We start from the raw sequence: 9,113 nt of genomic DNA, 5'->3' as shown, positions 1-9,113 counted from the left end.
ACTCCCAATTTCTACTGTCACCCAATCAAAGCAGGACGAGCAGTGAGTGAGACAAACACACACAAACACAGCACACACCCCAGCAGTGGAGACTGGCCACTAGTGGTTTTTGAAAGAACAGGGGGAAAATAGAGCTGACAGTGAGTGAGCACTGTATCGGAGTAGAATTATGCAATTAAGGTCGGAAATGTAGTGAAGTAAAAGTGAAAGTAAGCTGAATTAAAAAAACTCAAGTAAAGTGCAAAGTCTCCCAAAATGTACTTAAGTACAGTAGTGAATTATTTGTACTTCGTTACTATACAACACTGGTCCCAGCTCTCTTCAGGTCATTAACCAGGTCCTCCTGTGTTGTTCTGGACTTTCTCAGAATCATCCTTAACCCACAAGGTGAGATCATGCATGGATCCCAAAACTGGGGAAGACTGACAGTCATCATGTGTTTCTTCCAACCCAGCCTTGTGCAGGTCTACAGTTTTGTCCTTGGTGTCCTTAGACAGCTCTTTGGTCTTGACCATGGTGAATAGGTTGGAGTGTAATTGATTGAGTGCGTGGACAGGTGTCTTTTATACAGGTAGCGAGTTCAAACAGGTGCCATTAATGCAGGTAAAGAGTGCAGAATAGGAGGGCTTCTTAAAGAAGAACTAACAGGTCTGTGAGAGCCTGAATTCTTGCTCGTTTGTAGGTGATCAAATACTTATTTCATGCAATAAAATGCAAATTAATTATTTAAAAATCAAACAATGTCATTTTTCTGATTTTTTTTTTTTAGATTCTGTCTCTCACAGTTGAAGTGTACCTATGATAAAACTTACAGACCTCTCCATTCTTTATAGGTGGGAAAACTTGCAAAATCGACAGTGGATCAAATACTTATTTGCCCCACTTTATGAGCTCACGCATGGGCAGCAGAGCGATCAGCTGATACTGCCTCACGCCTTTCCCCTCTCCAGGATATTAGGACCATGAGATTACAACACTGTGGTTCACTTGTGTGTCCTGCCAATCAGCTAATGCTTCACATGACATACTGTCTGGACTCTGCAATCGCACGTTATGTGCCCTGATGCACAGCGGGACATCCGGCTGTCTGGTTGGGTGGCATGCTTTGCACCGCTGGAAAGTGCATCATATGAGATATCTATTTTGGAGTGGATGAGGCATGTGCCGTCAGCACTTGGCTAATGTAACCAACTCATGGTGCTCCCAAGATGACAGGGATTTTGTCACAGGCTGCAGCCAGGCTGTTGTTCACCCTGTGTTGTGAGATGCATCTGGAGCTGTTTCAAAGCCGATTTTCTATTTTATTTATATTGTAATGGCTTGGCAATACATTTGGAACATCATTCCTCCTAAATATTGCGATGGTGTACATGTCATAATATGTGTATTACAGCTCTGACATGTTGTTCAGCTGTGCTGTGCTGGTCCATGCTGAGCCTCTGAAACGCATTGACTAGCTGTGGGCCAGTGTGGCGCATCTGGCCATGGTGTTACAGCTATGATGATCATAATATATCACATGCATTATCGAACTAATGGGAGGGAATGAAAATTTATCTGTAATATGAGGTTTATTATGGATGTGACACCCCATACAATGTGTGCTCTGCTCCATGGCTCTAAGATGCATTGACTTGCAGTGACACACGGTGCTTTTGGTTTGATTGCGCAATGTTCATGGCTTGTTCACAAGATGAATGCGTGCCACAGACATTGCACATAACAATACGAGGTCTGTCAATAAAGTAACAGTCCTTTTTATTTTATTTTTTTAAACTATATGGATTTGATTCATATGTTTTTACGTCAGACAAGCTTGAACCCTCATGCGCATGCGTGAGTTTTTCCACTCCTGTCGGTAACATCATTCGCCTGTGAGCATGCCTTGTGGAAGGAGTGGTCCCGCCCCCTCATCGGATTTTCATTGTCTGGAAATGGCGGAATAATTTGGACTTTTTTCCATCAGAATTTTTTCAGAAGCTGTTAGAGACTGGCACCTGGAAACCATTTGAAAAATTTATCTGGCTTTCGGTGAAAATTTTACGAGCTTCACAGAGAATAAGGACTGTTACTACAGCTTTAAGGAAGGCTTTAAGGACGCTCGGGGCGCCGCGTTCCGAGCTGCGACGACGAGGCAGAAAATGCCAGATCATTTCTAAGCTGATGGCTCTATGGATGCGAGACCGTCGTGTGCACTTTCTCTGGTTATCACAAGAGATGGACATCAGCCATTTTCCGGCAGATTTCACTTTTAACAAGAGATTTTGTCATGGAAAGCTGCACGGAGGCTTCGTGCGTAACGACTGATTCGCTGTTTGAGCGAGACAAAGGAACACCTCCGTTTCGGCGTGTCAGAGGACAAGTTCGGACAAGCCTATCTCGGCTTTCAATGCTTACCAGTCCAGTAAGTATCAGAGAAATTGTGGAGTGGTGGGCTTGAACGGAGTTTTTCTGTATCTGTTAGCTGTTTAATCTGCGCAGTTAGATTGATCTAGTTATCTAGATTACGATTTGTTTCCCAGTGTAATCTTTACGTGCCTTAACTAAAGCACTCCTTCTGCTGAATCACCTCTAAATTATTTACACATTATTCACTTTGCGTGTTTTTAGGAATCCGCTAGCTTAGCGTAGCTACTAGCTCTTAGCCGATTTAGCATGGTGGCTTCTCCTGTCTCTCCCGCACTTTTCTGCTCTGGGTGTGAAATGTTTAGTTATTTCTCGGCCTCCTTTAGCAGTAACGGTACTTTGGAGGCCAGGCTGGGCGAATTGGAGACTCGGCTCCGCACCATGGAAAATTCTACAGCTAGCCAGGCCCCTGTAGTCGGTGCAGACCAAGGTAGCTTAGCCGCCGTTAGTTTCCCTCTGGCAGATCCCGAGCAGCCGGGAAAGCAGGCCAACTGGGTGACTGTGAGGAGGAAGCGTAGCCCTAAACAGAAGCCCCATGTACACCGCCAACCCGTTCACATTTCTAACCGTTTTTCCCCACTCGGCGACACACCCGCCGATGATCAAACTCTGGTTATTGGCGACTCTGTTTTGAGAAATGTGAAGTTAGCGACACCAGCAACCATAGTCAATTGTCTTCCGGGGGCCAGAGCAGGCGACATTGAAGGAAATTTGAAACTGCTGGCTAAGGCTAAGCATAAATTTGGTAAGATTGTAATTCACGTCGGCAGTAATGACACCCAGTTACGCCAATCGGAGGTCACTAAAATTAACATTGAATCGGTGTGTAACTTTGCAAAAACAATGTCGGACTCTGTAGTTTTCTCTGGGCCCCTCCCCAATCGGACCGGGAGTGACATATTTAGCCGCATGTTCTCCTTGAATTGCTGGCTGTCTGAGTGGTGTCCAAAAATGAGGTGGGCTTCATAGATAATTGGCAAAGCTTCTGGGGAAAACCTGGTCTTGTTAGGAGAGATGGCATCCATCCCACTTTGGATGGAGCAGCTCTCATTTCTAGAAATCTGGCCAATTTTCTTAAATCCTCCAAACCGTGACTATCCAGGGTTGGGACCAGGAAGCAGAGTTGTAGTCTTACACACCTCTCTGCAGCTTCTCTCCCCCTGCCATCCCCTCATTACCCCATCCCCGTAGAGACGGTGCCTGCTCCCAGACCACCAATAACCAGCAAAAATCTATTTAAGCATAAAAATTCAAAAAGAAAAAATAATATAGCACCTTCAACTGCACCACAGACTAAAACAGTTAAATGTGGTCTATTAAACATTAGGTCTCTCTCTTCTAAGTCCCTGTTAGTAAATGATATAATAATTGATCAACATATTGATTTATTCTGCCTTACAGAAACCTGGTTACAGCAGGATGAATATGTTAGTTTAAATGAGTCAACACCCCCAAGTCACACTAACTGCCAGAACGCTCGTAGCACGGGCCAAGGCGGAGGATTAACAGCAATCTTCCATTCCAGCGTATTAATTAATCAAAAACCCAGACAGAGCTTTAATTCATTTGAAAGCTTGACTCTTAGTCTTGTCCATCCAAATTTGAAGTCCCAAAAACCAGTTTTATTTGTTGTTATCTATCGTCCACCTGGTCGTTACTTTGAGTTTCTCTGTGAATTTTCAGAACTTTTGTCTGACTTAGTGCTTAGCTCAGATAAGATAATTATAGTGGGCGATTTTAACATCCACACAGATGCTGAGAATGACAGCCTCAACACTGCATTTAATCTATTATTAGACTCAATTGGCTTTGCTCAAAATGTAAATGAGTCCACCCACCACTTTAATCATATCTTAGATCTTGTTCTGACTTATGGTATGGAAATTGAAGACTTAACAGTATTCCCTGAAAACTCCCTTCTGTCTGATCATTTCTTAATAACATTTACATTTACTCTGATGGACTACCGAGCAGTGGGGAATAAGTTTCATTACACTAGAAGTCTTTCAGAAAGCGCTGTAACTAGGTTTAAGGATATGTTTCCTTCTTTATGTTCCCTAATGCCATATACCAACACAGTGCAGAGTAGCTACCTAAACTCTGTAAGTGAGATAGAATATCTTGTCAATAGTTTTACATCCTCATTGAAGACAACTTTGGATGCTGTAGCTCCTCTGAAAAAGAGAGCTTTAAATCAGAAGTGCCTGACTCCGTGGTATAACTCACAAACTCGCAGCTTAAAGCAGATAACCCGTAAGTTGGAGAGGAAATGGCGTCTCACTAATTTAGAAGATCTTCACTTAGAATGGTAAAAGAGTCTGTTGCTCTATAAAAAAAAGCCCTCCGTAAAGCTAGGACATCTTACTACTCATCACTAATTGAAGAAAATAAGAACAAACCCAGGTTTCTTTTCAGCACTGTAGCCAGGCTGACAAAGAGTCAGAGCTCTATTGAGCCGAGTATTCCTTTAACTTTAATTAGTAATGACTTCATGACTTTCTTTGCTAATAAAATTTTAACTATTAGAGAAAAAAATTACTCATAACCATCCCAAAGATGTATCGTTATCTTTGGCTGCTTTCAGTGATGCCGGTATTTGGTTAGACTCTTTCTCTCAGATTGTTCTGTCTGAGTTATTTTCATTAGTTACTTCATCCAAACCATCAACATGTCTATTGGACCCCATTCCTACCAGGCTGCTCAAGGAAGCCCTACCATTATTTAATGCTTCGATCTTAAATATGATCAATCTATCTTTATTAGTTGGCTATGTACCACAGGCTTTTAAGGTGGCAGTAATTAAACCATTACTTAAAAAGCCATCACTTGACCCAGCTATCTTAGCTAATTATAGGCCAATCTCCAACCTTCCTTTTCTCTCAAAAATTCTTGAAAGGGTAGTTGTAAAACAGCTAACTGATCATCTGCAGAGGAATGGTCTATTTGAAGAGTTTCAGTCAGGTTTTAGAATTCATCATAGTACAGAAACAGCATTAGTGAAGGTTACAAATGATCTTCTTATGGCCTCAGACAGTGGACTCATCTCTGTGCTTGTTCTGTTAGACCTCAGTGCTGCTTTTGATACTGTTGACCATAAAATTTTATTACAGAGATTAGAGCATGCCATAGGTATTAAAGGCACTGCGCTGCGGTGGTTTGAATCATATTTATCTAATAGATTACAATTTGTTCATGTAAATGGGGAATCTTCTTCACAGACTAAGGTTAATTATGGAGTTCCACAAGGTTCTGTGCTAGGACCAATTTTATTCACTTTATACATGCTTCCCTTAGGCAGTATTATTAGACGGTATTGCTTAAATTTTCATTGTTATGCAGATGATACCCAGCTTTATCTATCCATGAAGCCAGAGGACACACACCAATTAGCTAAACTGCAGGATTGTCTTACAGACATAAGGCCATGGATGACCTCTAATTTCCTGCTTTTAAACTCAGATAAGACTGAAGTTATTGTACTTGGCCCCACAAATCTTAGAAACATGGTGTCTAACCAGATCCTAACTCTGGATGGCATTACCCTGACCTCTAGTAATACTGTGAGAAATCTTGGAGTCATTTTTGATCAGGATATGTCATTCAAAGCGCATATTGAACAAATATGTAAGACTGCTTTTTTGCATTTACGCAATATCTCTAAAATTAGAAAGGTCTTGTCTCAGAGTGATCCTGAAAAACTAATTCATGCATTTATTTCCTCTAGGCTGGACTATTGTAATTCATTATTATCAGGTTGTCCTAAAAGTTCCCTGAAAAGCCTTCAGTTAATTCAAAATGCTGCAGCTAGAGTACTGACGGGGACTAGAAGGAGAGAGCATATCTCACCCATATTGGCCTCTCTTCATTGGCTTCCTGTTAATTCTAGAATAGAATTTAAAATTCTTCTTCTTACTTATAAGTTTTTGAATAATCAGGTCCCTTCTTATCTTAGGGACCTCATAGTACCATATCACCCCAATAGAGTGCTTCGCTCTTAGACTGCAGGCTTACTTGTAGTTCCTAGGGTTTGTAAGAGTAGAATGGGAGGCAGAGCCTTCAGCTTTCAGGCTCCTCTCCTGTGGAACCAGCTCCCAATTCGGATCAGGGAGACAGACACCCTCTCTACTTTTAAGATTAGGCTTAAAACTTTCCTTTTTGCTAAAGCTTATAGTTAGGGCTGGATCAGGTGACCCTGAACCATCCCTTAGTTATGCTGCTATAGACGTACACTGCTGGGGGGTTCCCAGTGTGTTTCTTTCTCTTTTTGCTCTGTATGCACCACTCTGCATTTAATCATTAGTGATTGATCTCTGCTCCCCTCCACAGCATGTCTTTTTCCTGGTTCTCTCCCTCAGCCCCAACCAGTCCCAGCAGAAGACTGCCCCTCCCTGAGCCTGGTTCTGCTGGAGGTTTCTTCCTGTTAAAAGGGAGTTTTTCCTTCCCACTGTCACCAAGTGCTTGCTCACAGGGGGTCGTTTTGACCTTTGGGGTTTTTACGTAATTATTGTATGGCCTTGCCTTACAATATAAAGCGCCTTGGGGCAACTGTTTGTTGTGATTTGGCGCTATATAAATAAAATTTAATTGAATTGAATTGAGACCTCTGAGGCAGGATTGTGAAATGCAAGTAAATCACAGAAATCTCCAAGTATAAGAAAGAGATTTTTAAAAAAGCACACAATTTGACTGGTTCTTTTGGTCAGTCCATGAACATTTTGAGCAGCAAAACCTTGAAATCTGCTCTTAAAATTACAGGACACCAGTGAAGCCTGGGCCACTCAAGGACATTCCCAGAGTTGTCCTGAAGCCTCTCCTTTGATATCTTGGCTGTGTGCTTAGGGTCATTGTCTTGCTGAAAGATGAACCGTTGCCCCAGTCTGAGGTCAAGAGTGCTTTGGAGCAGGTTTTCATCCAGGATGTCTCTGTACATTGCTGCATTCATCTTTCCCTCCTGCCAACGAAAAACATCCCCACAGCATGATGCTGCCACCATGCTTCACTGTAGGGATAGTGCTTAATTTCCTCCAAACATGACAGCTGGCATTTATGCCAAAGTGTTCAATCTTTGTCTCATCAGACCAGAGAATTTTATTTCTCATGGTCTAAGAGTTCTTCAGGTGCCTTTTTGCAAACTTGAAGCGGGCTGCCATGTGCCTTTTACTAAGTTGTGGCTTCTATTTGGTCACTCTACCATACAGGCCTGATTGATGGATTGCTGCAGAGATGGTTGTCCTTCTGGAAGGTTCTGCTCTCTCCAAAGAGCAATGCTGGAGCTCTGACAGAGTGACCATTGGGTTCTTGGTTACCTCCCTGACAAATCGCTTAATTTAGTTGGGCAGCCAGCTCTACGAAGAGTCCTGGTGGATCCGAACATTTCCCCTTTACAGATGGTGGAGGCCACTGTGCTCACTGGGATCTTCAAAGCAGCAGAAATGGTTCTGTAGCCTTACCCAGGTGTGTGCTTTGAGACAATCCTGTCTCCACTGGACACTAGCAAGATGTATGTAAGGAGGAGATCAATGTTTCTGTTGTTGAAACCTATAGAAGAGCAACAAAATGAACATATGCAATTACACACTCATATAAAATATCCTGGTCCTGCAGCACTGGTCACAATATGCAGCTCCTGTTTGTCCTTCATTTTGTGGTTATTGGCATACCATAACACATGTGCTATGATTTGTGTTTATTCTGAAATATGTTTCTGCATTTCTCCCCCCACCCCCCGCAATACATGTAGCATGCATGTGCCCCCCCAACATATGTGGTGTGCAGGGGAGAGCACAATTGCATGAAATGCTGATATGTATGTACAGGTGGGGACCGGCCAGCCACGTCTGAGTGCATACTTCACGGCAAGGCGCCTCCAGCTGACTGCCGGCAAGCCACACACTGACAGCTGGAAGTGACTGCTCAGTGCACACGACGTGTTACATTAAAAACACAGAGACCACAGCCAGGACAGGTATATAAATAATTACTACAATAACGACATACACAATTACATGACAAATATCTAAAATAATTAATCACAGAGCAAAGAAAAGGAGAGTGACACTGTCAAGCTCACACGTGGGTGATGTGAATTTCATATTGCCAGCTGGGTGTACACATGATCTGATGGTCCATTTCTCCTGGCAGAGCGTGTCAAGGTGCACGCTGTTTGGCCAATGCAAGCCAGAGCAAAGGCAATATACGTTTTATGTATTTCCACGAGGACAGTAGGCACAGACACGCGCCTCACAGTGGACAGTTGTAAGGTCATGTCCTTCAAAACACGGTATGTGTTCTCCAGCTTTGACGTCCAGGTCCAGAGATCTCATCAGCAGTGGCTTGTGCGGACACGCCCCCTTTTCGATTATCCCTCAGAACAAAGTGTCACTCTCCTTTTGTTATGTAATTGTGTATGCAGTTATTGTAGTAATTATTTATATACCCGGCTGGACATAATAAGAGCGCACTGCTTTATTCATGTCATTTCATGACTGTATGTCTATGACCATGGGTCATCTACAGAGGCACAGAGGGATCATACTTGTATTATCCGCTCAATAAGAGGGTTTAAATATTGGAAATTACAGTGTTTTTATTGTGTGTGGTTTTCATTTTTTTTTCTCCACAGCAGTGGTACGATGTGGTGCAAAACGTTTCAGCTGAATATATAGCAGACATAAAGTAAATAGACCTTTATTTTACACACTTTTTTG

The 9,113-nt window shown here is 42.5% G+C and overlaps 1 long non-coding RNA gene across 1 annotated transcript; it reads right to left on the bottom strand.

The window, feature by feature from the left end:
* Positions 1 to 932: 932 nt before the first annotated feature.
* On the bottom strand, positions 933 to 8,340 carry LOC117509277. Its single transcript, XR_004560352.1, has 3 exons — positions 8,329 to 8,340; positions 8,075 to 8,079; positions 933 to 1,038 (listed from the first exon to the last, which is right to left on the bottom strand). It is a non-coding gene; the product is annotated as an uncharacterized LOC117509277 (long non-coding RNA).
* Between the last annotated feature and the right edge of the window lie 773 nt (positions 8,341 to 9,113).

This window comes from Thalassophryne amazonica, chromosome 4, assembly GCF_902500255.1.
Source record: "Thalassophryne amazonica chromosome 4, fThaAma1.1, whole genome shotgun sequence".
Lineage (NCBI taxonomy): Eukaryota > Metazoa > Chordata > Actinopteri > Batrachoidiformes > Batrachoididae > Thalassophryne > Thalassophryne amazonica.
Note: the sequence above shows the minus strand (reverse complement) of the source record. Positions and strands in the feature narration are given on the sequence as shown.